Source organism: Mastigoproctus giganteus, chromosome 8 (assembly GCF_048544385.1).
Source record: "Mastigoproctus giganteus isolate SK-2022 chromosome 8, ASM4854438v1, whole genome shotgun sequence".
In the NCBI taxonomy this organism is placed as follows: domain Eukaryota; kingdom Metazoa; phylum Arthropoda; class Arachnida; order Uropygi; family Thelyphonidae; genus Mastigoproctus; species Mastigoproctus giganteus.
Window position 1 is genome coordinate 71,269,497 of NC_143582.1, and position 16,780 is coordinate 71,286,276.

General features: G+C 36.8%; 1 protein-coding gene across 1 annotated transcript in view; it reads left to right on the top strand.

Annotated features, from left to right (window-relative positions):
- Window positions 1-16,780, top strand: part of LOC150081620 (sorbin and SH3 domain-containing protein 2-like) — a 193,458-nt gene that overhangs the window by 31,110 nt on the left and 145,568 nt on the right. The window contains exon 3 of the mRNA XM_090379478.1: window positions 5,318-5,437. The gene's annotated coding sequence lies outside the window, so the exon portion shown is untranslated. The remainder of the gene's footprint in view (window positions 1-5,317; window positions 5,438-16,780) is intronic.

Below are 16,780 nucleotides of genomic sequence, written 5' to 3' on the forward strand. Positions count from 1 at the left end.
AGGGAAAGATTCTAAATTGGAGTTTGGGATAAAGGATTCCATTCCTGCAAGAATAATTTCACTGACACGATCTGAGCAAGCGTTGACATCAGAAGTTTTGAAACAGTAGTCCGACCAAGGAAAAAAAGAAAAGAAGTCTCGCAGGTCATCCCATTTTGCATTCTTGTAATGCCAAACAACACGAGATTGGGAATAGCCATGAGATAAAGGTTCCATTGGAGAAGAGACAATCATCAAGTTGTGATCTGAAGTGCCTAAAGGACCTCTCACTTCGACGGTGTACTTAGAAGGGTTTTTTGTGAGAAAAAGATCAAGCGTATTAGCTGTATGATTAGGATTGTCCGGTATTCTTGTAGGTAAATGAACAATTTGTGCAAGATCATTAGTAATTGCAGAATATGAATCAAACAGTGATAATGCACAAAATTAGTTATCCTTTCATCTCTATTAAGATAAGAAATAAGGCCTTTGTTTTTACCTAAAATGGAAGACGCACCATCAGTAACAATTGATACAAGTTTAATCAGATCAGTTTCATAAGTGTATCATACACATCTTTTTCAGTTGTATGACCAGTAATTGGCAAAATAGCCAAAAAATCTTCTTCACAGCTGCCATCATGTTAAATCAAACAAACAAAGCACATGAGTTTTGAAATGCCTGAAACATCAGTCGATTCATCAAGTGCCAGTAAAAAAAATACACAACTTTCAATTCTACATAATAATTCATTGAATATTACATCTGCCATTTTATGAACTCAATTTGAAACTGTATCATTACTCAAAGGAATATTTTTGGCGGTGCTAATCAATGTAGCTTTCTGTTTTTCTGGGAAGATGCTAGCAAGCACTTCTAATAATGATGCTACACAATATTTTATTATTTCACCACTAGCAATGAATTCTTTGCAATTATATTTGATAAAATAAATGAACTTCTTTCGCTAACACTTTACTACTATTAGCTTGACCTAAATTTAAAATATTTTTCTGTTTTTCAAGTTTCTTTTTTTCTTCTTGAAGTTTAGCTTTTCTAATACCACTAAATTTGGGAAAAGCTTCAGGAAAATTCCCCTGGCATATTTGGCAGTGTCTTTCAAAATTCAACTTCCGATAGCCAGCCAAACAAGCCTGACATAATAAGCAAATTACACCAGTTATACTACTATTATCTATTACCAAATAATCATATTCCCAAAAAGACTGAAATACACACTTCTTAATTTTTTGTTTCTTTGCATTTGAAACATGTAGGTCTAAATTAAAATGTGTAGGTCTAAAGGACTGCAAAGGTAGTGTTAATGCATAATTTTTTTCCTCATCATGTTCATTTCATTTCTGTTTCTTTTTAAAAACTTATCCATTTTGAAAGGATTTAGCAACTTTAGTTAAATCTGTTAAAAGAAAATATTTCTTACTATAACACTTTCATCACCATAAAAGTCAGCACTATACATATACATTGTAGCAATGCAACTGAGCGTAACATGGCAGAAACCTGTTAAAACCATAAACTGAGAATCGCCTGAGGGAGTATCCTTGGTCTGTAGCAACACTATGGCAGTAATAACCGTACTCTCAACAAAGTATTTTGTAAAAATTTTTCTTACTAAATTGAATATTTCCAAGAGGAACATCAATAACAGTGCTTTTTAACTATCAAGTTTCCATTGTACGTCATGAATGAAGTGGAGGCAAAACAACTTATAAAGCCGTTTTCATTTTTCTTTCAAAGAAGGGTGGAGAGTTTCTCTTATAGAAAATTATATTTTATATTATTATGAGCCTATTATGTAGGCTTAATTAATAAGCACATTTACAGAGGTTCTTGATAGGATGAAGGTAAATCTATATGGCAGTCACTTGCATGTTTTCTGTTGAAGTCGAGTTCTGTGTCCAATGTAGACTACCAAATTCTGCGACATTATTATACGATCCTTCGCTATTTGGTAGAATTTGAGGTCTCGGGTAAAAAAAAGGATTTTCTAGCGAAGATTGGCATGGATTTTTGTAGAATATCCAGAAAGTTTAGAAATAGAAAGCATCTTTTTTAAATACAAAAATTTATGTGTAAATTTTTTTAGCTTAAGCGACAGTGTTCGCGAGCAACTATTTTAGGATCAGTCGTGAGCAAAATTTACTTTTTAAAGAGCACAGTGGTGCTCGCGAGCACCAGGTTAAGAACCCCTGAAGTGCAACCTCTTTCTTTATCTTCCTATTAAGGATTGCATGATCACTGACTGTTAGTGATATAGGTTCCTATACTGTGAGCCATATGATGTCATTTGTTTTGTGCATAATGGCCACGTGTAGAATAGTCTTTCTCTTAGTATTTTCTCTAACGTGCTGATCAAATAATAATCATCTAATGTATTTAACAATTTTTTCCCCATGGCAAATTTCTTTCCCACTTGCTGTAATCAATAAAGAGCAAATTGATATTACCAGTAATAAAACAATTGCACTTGTTTGCCATTTTTTTCGCATGTAGAGGTTTTCTTCCTACTTTTCAGTCTTATTGTTGATAGCATACCTTCGGTGTCCTTTTTCCTTTGTATCTAATTACTTCACGCCACAGAGATGCTAGCATGCATAAATTCTGAATCTGGGAATTTTTGTTGTACTCAAATTACTTTTGATAAGAAGCATGCCCCCCCCCCCATGCCACCTCTTCTGTTATGTCTATCCTTCCTAAATATATTATACATAAATTACCTATCCTTATTATCCTCCTATTTCACTATAATGAAATTCATCCCCTATTTCTAGATAACATTTTTGCTATTCCTGTTATGTCAGTGTTAGTTGTCCTAACAAGGATGTCAAATTCACTCACTTTATTGACAGCTCTTTTCACATTACTATAGACACAAGACTAAATCTTCTTGTATAGTTTACTCCCCTGATTTAAGTTATTTATGCTTATTTCCCTAGCATTAACTTCCTGTTCATTTGAAACATCTCTACTTTTGTCACATCTTGCTAGCATTGCTTTGATCCATTCATCAGATAAATGTATATCCTTAATAATTTTTGCAAATGCCCCTTGTGCCAGCTTTGTTGATATGTTCACAAAAAGCTTTGCAGAGACTCTGCTTTAGTTAATTCACAAGGCTTTCAGTTTGGTCCCTTCTATTGTTCCTTGCTAGAATTGGCATTTCTTTTAGCATAGTCCTGTATTTATCCAACAAATTGTCAGGTTGTGTGCTTTAATCCCCACATGAATAATAATGCCCTTTACTCCCCTTACAAAGTTGAAGTTGGGTGACATGAATTGCTGCCTCCCTGCAAACATGCCCTGGTTTTAGTTTAGTTTGCATAGCCTTATTACAAAAAAATTACCTACTTCCCTGACAATGGAATCTTCCAATAAAGCTAAATCTTCTTTAACCAGAGCAGTCAGCATTTGATTATTCTATATTCTATTTTGGCACCCAAATTGGGTTTTGCATTGCCTGTCAGGTCACTAGATACTTGAGGCCCTGATGTGTTCCCAGATGTATGTGTCTCTTGGGCAAACACTTGTTTCTTCAGTGAATTAAATTCATCTAGTAATGCACCAAATTTTAATTTGAGAACAATGCACTCTATACACTGGGAACAAAGCAAAGAATTGTTAGTTGAGGTACGATTGTCAATCTGATCAACTTTTGAACACATGCCATAGGCTATACAATTAGTGAATTTGTACAGAAATCACCTACAGCCATTTCCATCTCAGTCCTGATATTCTTGGCAAAGCTTTCAAAGTGGATCTTGTGCAACCGTTATTAAGGTAAGAATTAAATTATGACATTGTTCAGTGCAGATGCATCATTACTACATGATCAAATTTTAAGGCAAACCAAAGTTTTTATATACATTTGTATTATCATAACATCTCGTTGTGAAATCCTTCATGAGTTGCTTTCCTATTATATTTTGAGTAAGTAACACTTCCTCCTTTGAGAATTCTGCTTATTCTGTGGTATGAGCTGACAACCAGTTATGATTTATTTATGCAATATGGGAGGTGCCTAGAGGTGTACTTTTTAGATAATAAATTTTTAGGGCCAAAAGCTTCATGTGACATTTTTAGTGCAAAATACATTATTACTACATAGTTGAATATTAAGATAAAGAAAAGTTTGTACATTAGGTATCATTATTATAAAATCTCATATTGTGAAATCCTTCACAATGGGTTGCCTTCCTCTTATACATCAAATAAATATCACTTCCCCCTGCCCACCAGCAAGAATCCAAATAGTTTCAAAACAGTGCCATCTTGGTGGTAGTACGAAACTGAGAATAATTAACAGCAGACTTCTCTAAGGTGGACAGAGCACAGTCTGTGTGCATTAATGAAAGTGAGGTGATTATTGACAAAATTATCCAAGAAGACCAAACAATAACAAAACATGATTTAATGGAAGTTTTGTGTTCAGCTGGTATTTTTACAATATTAGTCAATTTAGGTTTTCAGCAATTTTATGCTGATTGGCTCCCAAAACTATTAACTTGGGATATTGGTAGTAACATTTTAATTTTTGCTCGTTGCCATTAAATTTTGTTAGAAACATCACAGATGTGGCTTTTATTTATTGCTGCTGTCTTTGAGTTGTTTTGATGCTGCAAAAAAGCACATTGACAACATACCTTCTAGTCGTCATCTAGACACTGATTTTTCTGAATACTAATATTTGTAATCAGGTGTGTGTGTGTGTGTGTGTTATTTGGTTTTTAGGAGCATTAGCAACTAAGGCCATATTGCTCCAGGGATATACAGTGGTCATTCCCTGACCTTTCCGCATCCTCCGTATTTGGTGGTCACGGGTTCGAACCCCGGTCTAATCAAGAAGCGTGTGCTACGCCCTGCTTCTCCTGGCTACGGAGGCAGTGTGTGTGTGTGTGTGTGTGTGTGTGTGTGTGTGTGTGTGTGTGTGTGTGTGTGTGTGTGTGTGTGTGTGTATTCTTATAGCACAACAAGGTTGCTCTTTTCCTGCATTCTGTTTTACAGTTCCTTAATTTGTTTGAGTCGCCTCTATCTAGCCACCCTAAATAAGTGGATGGTACTCATCTTAGTTCATTGTAACTAGTTTATCCACTGTGCTTTATTCATTTAATCTTATTTTATGTAATTTCATATATTAAACTTTGGTAATATAGAGATAAACTTGAAATCATTCTCTACCAATCATAATGAATATTACAATTTAAATTATTTTCTTTAATAAATAGAAGTTTTTCCTTAAAGTCATATTTTAGCTGAGACAAAAAAAGTAGAAAAACAGCTTGTATTGATTGAATGTTTTTCATTTTTTTTTAAAAAACAGGCAACTGCAGCAGTTTTATCAGAGCCAAATTTTGAACAACACTAAACAAAGTACTTATGCATTACAGAATGCTAATACTAAAGCTAGAGTATTATATAATTTCAACTCACAGAGTGAACGGTAAGTTTCCTCTCCATTTTTACCTTCTTACATTCAAGAGCATATGTAGTTTCATTGTCCTCTCACAGCTTATTTAAATGGTTTCTTTTAATTTCATTTGCAACCAGATGTTTGCAGTGATTTTATCTTTTTGACTTAATGCTTTTTTGGTTCATTAAATCTTCATTATTATAAACAGATTGTTTTTAAGCTGTAATCTTATCTAATTGTAGTTTTTCTTTAGTTTATCTTACTATTATGTGTGGCTGATGAAATAGAGATACTTGAGGTTAGGTGCTTACCCAGAATATTTCTTTTGGATGGTGAGAGGAGCATAGGTCCCATCCACCCTAGGTGCCTTTCTTGTGTTTATCTTCAACAATTTCTCCTCCACAATAACAGAGAGTAAAGTGGAGGAGAAATTGTTGAAGATAAACACAAGAAAGGCACCTGAGGGTGGATGGGATCTATCCAGTTATATTAAAGGAGGCAGCAAATGAGGTAAGCAAACCCTTAGCCATAATTATGAGAGCTTCCTTGGACTCAGGGGAGGTGCCCATAGACTGGAGATGTGCAAATGTGACGCCAATTTACAAAAGAGGATCAAAGGCTGACACAAGTAATTATAGACCTGTGAGTTTAACTTCTGTTCCAGGAAAATTAATGGAGGCACTGGTCAAAGAAACACTGCGGGATCATCTAGACAAGACTTCAGTTATAGCTCTGACACAGCATGGTTTTGTTAAGGGAAAGTCTTGCCTGACCAATTTGATTGGATACTATGATGCAGTCACAAAAGAACTGGATACAGGGAATATTACTTTGATATTATATATTTGGATCTTAGAAAGGCTTTTGATACCGTTGCACATGGAAGACTGCTACACAAATTGGAGCAGTGTGGCATTGGAGGCAAATTGCTGCTATGGATAAAGGGATGGTTGAGGGAGAGAAGACAGAGAGTGGTAATCAATGGACACTGCTCATCGTGGATTAATGTTATTAGTGGAGTCCCTCAGGGTTCAGTGTTGGGTCCATTGTTGTTTTCTGTATTTATAAATAATACTGATGATGGTATATCAAGCTTAATGTCCAAGTTTGCAGATGATACAAAGGTTGGCAGGGTTGTTAAGGACACTACTGACACTATGCTGCTGCAACAAGATCTGGAAAGGTTGAGCAGATGTGCTGAGAGGTGGCAAATGAAGTTTAACATTGACAAAGTACTACATATGAGAAACAGCAACCTCAGAGCAACGTATCAACTCTGTGTTACTACGCTGACAGTGGTAGAGATTGAAAAGAACCTGGGGGTAATTGTGCAGGCAGATATGAAGTTCTCATATCTGCCTGCAGATGGGCTGCAAGAGTAGCTCATGGTGTCTTGTCAGTGATATACAGGAATTTTTCTAGCAGGGATAAGGAGGTGATTATTCCCTTGTATAAAGCAATGGTCAGGCCACACCATGAGTATTGTATACAGGTCTGGAGGCCTCATTTCAAGAAGGATGTAAAGCTGCTGGAACGAGTACAGAGGACAACAACATGAATGGAACAAAGCGTTGCTCTTATGAAGAAAGGCTTAAGTTTTGCAAATTACAGTGTCTGGAAACTAGGCACTGGCGAGGTGATCTGATAGAGGTGTATAAAGCCTTGAATGATTTGAGCATGCTCAATGCGGATGGGATTCTTCCTCTTGCTCAGAATAATCGCCTGAGAGGGCATAAATTGAAATTGAGGAAAGACGGTTGTAGGATAGATGTGCAGAAATTTGCCTTTAGCCAGCGTGTAGTTGGTTGGCGGAACCGACTTCCATCCCTTGTTGTGGAAGTTGATAACCTAAATAAATTTAAGGCTCAGCTGGACAGGTGTTTCGAACGAACAGAGGGGTGAAATGGAAGTGTTTTTTTTTTTTTTTTTTGGCTGATGCTGCATAAGCTTGCTTTCTTGCATCATATGCCTATGCTAATGCTAATAGGATCCAAGCTGCTGCTCTAACTTAGAGAAAGTTACTTATTTGAATTGAATCTCTTTGGGGATGGGGTGTCTGAAGCTTGACAGCCCACTTCCCTATTTGTCATTGAACTCTTTGTAACTGAACTGATTCTGAACAAATGAAACCTGATCTGGCTATACACTTCACTGATTAAATAACTAATTTTCAGCTTTATTAAATCAGACATTGAGCCACAACCTTACATTTTTTGCTAGAATTTTTCATGATAAAATATAAATGGGTTGATCACCAAAGCAGTCCACACTAGTTTGTCCCTTGCAATTTCTAGCAGATCATCTACCCTGGCAATAGAACATCAGCAACCATAGTTGATATTGTTAAAGCACAGTCAACCATTCACTTGATTTGAATTATGTAGATATGAAAGGATAGTTCTTAGTAGCCATGTTATTATTATCATTTCTATAAAGAAATATTTTTTGTCTTTTTTTGATGCTAATACCAAAAAAAATATGAAAATGACATAAAATAGCATACCCCAAACATAGAGCCATTTGGATTTACAACATCCATAAATAAACCAAGTAATGTATTTGTGAAACTATGAATTATGACATTAATGCAGAATACTGTTTACATAAAGCTTAGAGTAATGGGAATACTTGATTTGTAAAACTACTGATGGCAGTTCTCCTAAAAATCAAGTTTTATATTGTACTTGTAGCATTTTACATGTTACAGCCAAAGGTGATATCTTTGTGTTTTTAATGCAAAGAGTTTGTTGGGATATGGAAACAACTGAGCATTCCAGTGTGCAAATATGAGAGCTGAAAAGAAACAAAAAAAAAAAAAAAAAAATGGTTGATACCCTTGAAGAAATTCATATAAAGGACCTATCAAGCACTCAGTTGCTAAACTGGATGTTAGAACTTACACATGCATTGGACAGTGCAGTGAAATAGCTAAGAGTAGCAAGTCCTGGTCCCACAGGAAGCAGCTGTTATCAGTGACTTTGTCTTGAAAATAGGGATATCATAGTATGTAAAAAGGATAGGTAGGACCAGAGTATGTCTATCAGAGACAAAATTTAAAATTTTAATGATGTAGAATATTTATCTTTTAAGGACATAAAACATGATATTGAAAAAAAGGTGCTCTGAAGATTAATTTAACAAGTATTGGGTAATGTTGAGAAAATGTTATGATTTAGGATTAAACTGGAAAGTTTCTGGAATTATAACCAGACATGATGTGAAGGAAAACATCATGAGCGTCTTGTTAATCAGTTTAGCCCAGGGAAGATTTTGCAAAGCTTGTGAGACAGAATTTTTCCAGCACAGTTTATACTTGTTAACAGAGAGAGTGTTTTACTGGGATGGGAATCACTTAAATAGAAAAGGTGCAAGATTATTTATTGATGCTATTGAGGCATTAAGTGGGTTGGAAAACTCCTGGTTTAACAGGATACACAGATATAGTTTAACAACAGCAACATGTAGACATGCTCTTGCTTTTCTTAAAAGACAACATTTATTGTCTGATCTGAATTATAAGCCTATTTTGTATTTGCCGATCAATACTTTTACTTAACTTAAATTCATTCATAATTCCCAAATTCTTTCAGAACTTCACCAGGCTTTCCCCTAAATTTGTTAAATTCTTAATTTTAAGGAATGTATCAAAAAACTTACTTGTTGCTATCATCCTGGTAGCATAATTGTATGAATTGTAACATATAACTTAACTATTTGCTCCATATTTTTTTATTTTATTTTATTTTTTATTTTTTTTTTTGCCATTAAATTTGACATTTTGTTAACATGTTCGTATTTTGTAAATAGTGATTAAGTTTATATTTAAATAACCCCTTTGTTCTCTGTAGATTTTGTGGTAAAGTATGCCCTTTACCACTTTAATTGCCCATTTCATTCTAATCATAAATTGAATGTTATGAAATCTCGTGGGTAATAACATAATTTGTCATTATCTTGTAAAATTTATTGTGCTCAACAGCTGTTCATATCTTGAACTAATCGGATATTAATTGCCAGGCTGAACATTTATTAACTTTATTGATTATTATTATTATTTTTTTAATATGTAATAATTTCTTTTGTGTAATTCTGTACATTTTTGTATACTTTGCATTGGAATAATTGTGTAAATTTTCAGTATAATTTCTTTTGTAACAAAAAGTTTGTATAACTATGTTTAAAGTTGTATAATTTTCTGTATAATTCCTTTTCTTGCAAACAGTTGAATGGTTAGCTATTTCAGGTTATCTGTGTCTAAATGGTTCTCCTTTTTAAAAGAAAATTAAAAGAAAACTAAACAATTTCCTTCAACTTAATTTTTCAGGTTTCTTTCCAAAATAAGAAATTTTGGAAAGAAACCTGAAATGGTTTCTTTCATGTTTACTTTTGATTTTCTACCTACAGGCAAGTCCTCTATCATGACAGTTATTTTGGATTGGTGTTTTTTTTTTTTAGGAGCATTAGCAACTAAGGCCATATTGCTCCGGGATGTGCGGTGGTCATTCCCTGACCTTTCCGCATCCTCTGTATTTGGTGGTGACGGGCTCGAACCCCGGTCTATCAAGAAGCGTGTGCTACGCACTGCTGCTCCTTCCTACCTGGCTGTGGAGGCGCCATCACGACAGTGAAACATGGCGGAGTTGAACTGATGTCCTAGGTGCCACCATTCATTCACGTATGTTTATTATGGTTTTTAGGGATGGAATTCCAGAAGCATTCCTAATTCTAACCATGAACGAAATGATTTTGTGGTGACTGAGAGGAAGAAAAATTTTCCAAGCTAAAAGTAAATAAGGTACATGAGATTTATGGAATCTCTCCAATTATATTAAACAAACATTTAGCCATAATTATGAGTGCATCCAGTTCTCATAAATATGGTCTCAGATTTTTATTGATTATCTCCTACCTCTTTGAATTTACAATAGAGAATCTAACTTGATATGACACCCAACTCCATCCTCATGTCCAGTTGTATCAGTTTTGTCCTAGTTTCTGAAGGAAAAAAAAGTCTTCTCAAATAAATTTTACAAATTGTAGTTATATCAAACACACAAAAAAATAAATAATAAACACTAAATTAGTACGATTCACATGTCACTACTCAATAAGTCACGGAAACATCAAAGTTTACTTTCTCTTACTTGTTGCTATAGTAACAAGGAGTAAGTGGTTCCACTATTAACATTAGCATTAGTACAGGCACATGATGCAAGAAAGCAAGCTTATCCAGCATAAGCCAAAAAAAAAAAAAAAAAAAAAAAAAAAAAGAATCTCGTCTTTTCAATCTTCTCTGGCTTAAAATCTCTCTCTCTCTCTCTACCACATTCTGCCAAATTCATCTGATGCCTCTGTTGTTCCCCCAACTCCACCCACTAATCACTTAGAACTCTATGAAAAACACTCCAATTTCACCCCTCCATTTATTCCAAATACCTGTCCAGCTCAGCTTTAAATTTATTTAGACTATCAACTTCCACAACAAAGGATGGAAGTTAGTTCCACCAGCCGACTACCCCCTGGCTAAAGGCAAACTTCTTCACATCTATCCTACATCTGTCTTTCCTCAATTTGAATTTATGCCTTCTCAGGTGATTATTCTGAGCAAGAGGAAGAATCCCATCAGCATTGAGTATGCTCAAACCATTCAAGGCTTTATACACTTCAGTCAGATCACCTCGCAGGTGCCTAGTCTCAAGACACTGTAATTTACAAAACTTAAGCCTTTCTTCATAAGTGCAACCCATTGTTCCATTCACTAATCTTGTTGCCCTTCTCTGTACTCGTTCCAACAGCTCTACATCCTTCTTAAAATGAAGCCTCCAGACCTGTATACAGTACTTAATGTGTGGCCTGACCATTGCCTTATACAACGAGATAATCACCTCCTTATCCCTGATAGAAAAATTCCTGTATATCATTGACAAGACACCATGAGCTACTCTTGCAGACCGTCTGCACTGCTTGGAAAACTTCACATCTCTCTGCACAATTACCCCCAGGACCTTTATGTTCTCTACCACTGTCAGTGTAGTACCACAGAGTTGATATGTTACTCTGGGGTTACTGCTTCCCATATGTAGTACTTTACATTTGTCAATGTTAAACTTCATTTGCCACCTCTCAGCCCATCTACTCAACTAGATCCTGTTGCAGCAGCGTACTGTCATTAGTGTCCTTAACAACCCTGCCAACCTTCGTATCGTCTGCAAACTTGGACATTAAGCTTGATGTACCATCTTAAATATCTTTTATATATACAGAAAACAATGAACTCAACACTGAACCCTGAGGGACTCAACTAATAACATTAGTCCACGATGAGCAGTGTCCTTTGATTACCACTCTCTGTCTTCTCCCACTCAACCATGCCTTTTTCGATAGTAGCAATTTGCCTCCAAAGCCACACTGTTCCAATTTGTTCAGCAGTCTTCCATGTCTAACAGTATCAAAAGCCTTTCTAAGATCCAAATATATGATATCAAAGTTATTCCCTGCATCCAGTTCCTTTGTGACCACATCATAGTATCCAATCAAATTGGTCAGGCAAGACTTTCCCTTAACAAAACCATGCTGTGTCCGAGCTATAACTGAAGTCTTGTCTAGATGATCCTGCTGTGCTTCTCTAACCAGTGCCTCTATTAATTTTCCTAGAACAGAAGTTAAACTAACAGGTCTATAATTACTTGTCGCCCTTTGATCCTCCTTTGTAAATTGGGGTCACATATGCACATCTCCAGTCCATGGGTACCTCCCCTGAGTCCGAAGAAGCTCTCATAGTTATGGCCAAGGGTTTGCTTACTTCCTTTGCTGCCTCCTTTAATATAACTGGATAGATGCCACCCACTCTGGGTGCCTTTTTTATGTTTATCTTCAACAATTTCTCCTGCACTTTCCTTTCAGTTATTACAAAATCTTTTAGCTCACTGCCACAGTTTAACTCACTTCTGGCATTTCCCTCCCTGAATAACTCCTCATGTGTGAATATAGATGCAAAATACTCATTTAGTTTGTTAGCCACCTGAGCGGAATCATCAACAGTTGAACTATCAATATCCAGTGGGCCAATCTGATTCATCCTTTTCCTTCTAGAGTTTAAATAGGTAAAGAAATCTTTATTGTTTTTCTTTGCTTTCTTTGCAAAAGATTTCTCATAATATGCCTTTGACTGCTTAATCTCCTTTGTGACTTGGTTATTGTTACTTGGTTACAGACCAGCTTATATCTATCATAGGCTTCCATGTCACCCATTAATTTATATGTATCCCATGCATTTTTCTTCTCTGCCATATGTCTCATTAGTTCATGTGACATCCATTTAGGCCTAAATCTTGAACAATATTTCTTAGTTGCAAAGCCTTATGTAAAGCATAGTAGCTTCCAAGATAAATTTTTTGAATGCTTCTCATTTTGAATTTGCTGTTGGTAACATCATCAGTTGGTCCCACTGTATAGAATTTAAGTACTGTTTCAGACCACCGTAGGCCATTTTATGAAAGCAAAAACCCTTCCCTTTATCCCTAATGGTAGTTACCTCTTTGAGTAAATCCCACTTCAGCACACTGTGATCACTGCCACCTAGTGGTTCCTTTATCTGCAGATTTCTAATGCATGAAAAATCACTACTGATAATCAGATCAAGAGTATTACTCCATCTAGTTGTTTCCCGAACGTGCCGATGTAGAAAACAATCATCCAATAAATCCACAAAAGCCTTGGTAGTGTGTGAGTGACCAACCCACAAATTCCAGTCAATACCTGGGAAATTAAAATTCCCCATTATAACAGTCTGTGATTTACTGGCCCACTCTGTTTCCCTGTACAGTTTCTTATTATACTCATCAGAGTCATTAGGCCCATAACAAAGATTTGGAAAGATTGTGCAAGGCTCAAGGGGTAGAATTTTTTTCAGCCTGGACTGTACTTGTTAACAGGAGAGATTGCTTCTACAGGGATCGGATACACTTAAATAGAAAGGGTGCAAGAATATTTGCTGATGCTATCGAGGCAGTGTTAGGTGGGTCGGAAAACTGCTAGCTTGGGGAGAGAGACAAAGACGACTAGATTAACAGTAGCCACTGGCAGAGGTGAAAGAGATTCTTGCACTGCTTCTATTGGAATGAGCAGAAGCCTGAAAAACAAGATGCAGGATATTTCAGAGACTGCTGGGAGTCATTGCGGTACAAGTAAACACAATGGGTTGTGTTAGGGTAGCTAAGAATAGAAATAGGTGCATGTATACTTGCGTGTACACCAATGCTAGGAGTTTAGTAAATAAATTTCATGAATTTGAGGTATTGCTCAAAACATCAGAGGCAGATATTGTTGGGATTTCAGAGACGTGGTGTCACACAGATATAAGGAATGCAGAACTGGAATTTGGGGAGTACAACATCTACAGAAAGGATAGACTGGATAGGAAGGTAGGAGGGTTATGCTATTAGTTAAGAAATACATAAAATCCTAGGAAGTGAAGCCAGTGGACATCACTGGACAGTTCGGTGTCGAGTCAGTTTGGTGTGACATAAGCATTGGGAGATCAAAATTGAGAGTAGGAGTGTGCTATAGGTCTAATGACTCTGATGAGTATAATAATAAACTGTACAGGGAAATAGCGTGGGCCAGTAAATCAGAGAGTCTTATAATGGGAGATTTTAATTTCCCAGATATTGACTGGAATTTTGGGGGCATTTGTGGATTTATTGGATGATTGTTTTCTACATCAGCATGTTCGGGAGGCAACTAGAGGGAGGAATACTCTTGATTTGATTATCAGCAGTGATTCTTCATGCATTAAGAATCTGTAGATAAATGAACCACTAGGTGGCAGTGATCACAGTGTGCTGAAGTGGGATTTACTCAAAGAGGTAACTACCATTAGGGGTAAAGGGAAGGGTTATTGCTTTCGTAAAGGCGACTACGATGGACCGAGACAGTATTTAAATTCTATACAGTGGGACCAACTGATGATGTTACCAACAGCAAATGCAAAATGGGAAGCATTCAAAGAACTTATCTTGTAAGCTACTAGGCTTTACATACCAACTAAGAAATATTGTTCAAGGTTTAGGCCTAAATGGATGTCAGATGAACTGATGAGGCATATGGCAGAGAAGAAACATGCATGGGATACATACAAATTAACACATGACACAGAAGCCTATGATAGATACAAGTTGATCTGTAACCAAGTTACAAAGGAGGTTAGGCAGGCGAAGGCAGATTACGAGAAATCTTTGGCAAGGGATGCAAAGAAAAACAGCAAAGAGTTCTTTACTTATGTAAACTCTAGAAGGAAGGGGATGAATCAGATTGGTCCACCTGATATTGATGGGTCAACTGTTGATGATCCTGCTCAGGTAGCTAACAAACTAAATGAATATTTTGCATCGACATTCACACATGAGGAGTTATTTAGCGAGGGGAAAGCCAGAGGTGTATTCAACTGTAGCATTAAGCTAAAGAATCTTGTAATAACTGAGAGTAAAGTGGAGGAGAAATTGTTGTAGATAAACACAAGAAAGGCACCCAGGGTGGATGGGATCTATCCAGTTATATGAAAGGAGGCAGCAGAGGAAGTAAGCAAACCCTTAGCCATAATTATGAGAGCTGCCTTGGACTCAGGGAAGGTACCCACAGACTGCAGTTGTGCAAATGTGACCCCAATTCACAAAGGAGGATCAAAGGCTGACACAAGTAATTATAGACCTGTGAGTTTAACTTCTGTTCCAGGAAAATGAATGGAGGCACTACTTAAAGAAGCACTGCAGGATCATTTAGCAAGACTTCAGTTATGACTCGGACACAGCATGGTTTTGTTAAGGGGAGTCTTGCCTGACCAATTTGATTGGATACTATGATGCAGTTACAAAGGAACTGGATGCAAAGAATAAATTTGATATTATATACTGGGATCTTAGAAAGGCTTTTGATACTGTTGCACATGGAAGACTGCTGCACAAATTGGAGCAGTATGACATTGGAGGCAAATTGCTGCTGTGGATAAAGGGGTGGCTGAGGGGGAGAAGACAGAGAGTGGTAATCAATGGACACTGCTCATCGTGGACTAATGTTATTAGTGGAGTTGCTCAGGGCTCAGTGTTGCGTCCATTATTGTTTTCTGTATTCATAAATGATATTGATGATGGTATATCAAGCTTAATGTCGAAGTTTGCAGACGATACAAAGGTAGGCAGGGTTGTCAAGGACACTACTGACACTATGCTGCTGCAACAGGATCTGGAAAGGTTGAGCAGATGGGCTGAGAGGTGGCAAATGAAGTTTAACATTGACAAATGTAAAGTATTACGCATGGGAAACAGCAACCCCATAGCAACGTATCAACTCTGTGGTACTACACTGACAGTGGTAGAGAATGAAAGGGACCTCGGGGTGGTTATGCAGGCAGATATGAAGTTTTCTGAGCAGTGCAGACGGGCTGCAAGAGTAGCTCATGGTGTATTGTCAATGATATATAGGAATTTTTCTAGCAGGGATAAGGAGGTGATTATTCCCTTGAATACAGAGTCTGGAGACTAGGCAACGGCGAGGTGATCTGATAGAGGTGTATAAGGGTTTGAATGGTTTGAGCATGCTCAATGATGATGGGATTCTTCCTCTCGCTCAGAATAATCACCTGAGAGGGCATAAATTCAAATTGAGGAAAGACAGATGTAGGATAGACGTGCAGAAATTTGCCTTTAGCCAGCGGGTAGTTGGTTGGTGGAACAGACTTCCATCCCTTGTCGTGGAAGTTGATAGCCTAAATTAGTTTAAGACTTAGCTGGACAGGCATTTTGAACGAACATAGGGGTGAAGTGGAAGTGGTTTCTTTTTTTTTTTTTTTCTTTTTTTTTTTGGCTGATGCTGCATAAGCTTACTTTCTTGCATCAAATGCCTCTGCTAATGCTAATGCACTCCTACTCTCAATTTTGAACTCCCAATGTTTATGTTATACCAAATTGACTCGACACTGCACTGTCCAGCGATGTCAACTGGCTTCATTTCCTTGGATTTTATTTTTTTCTTAACTATTAGCATAACCCCTCCTCCCTTCCTATATGCATTGTACTCCCCAAATTCCAGGTCTGCATTCCTTCTATCTGTGTGACACCACGTCTTTGATATCCCAACAATATCTGTCTTTGATGTTTTGAGCATTACCTCAAACTGAACAATTTTATTTACCAAACAACTAGCATTGGTGTATACGCAAGTATACATGACCTGTTCCTATTCTTAGCTACCCTAACAAAGTCCATGTGTTTACTTGTACTGCAATGACTCCCAGCAGTCTCTGAAATACTCTGCATCTTGTTTTCCATGCTGCTGCTCATTCCAATAGAGGCAGTGCAAGAATCACTTTCACCTCTG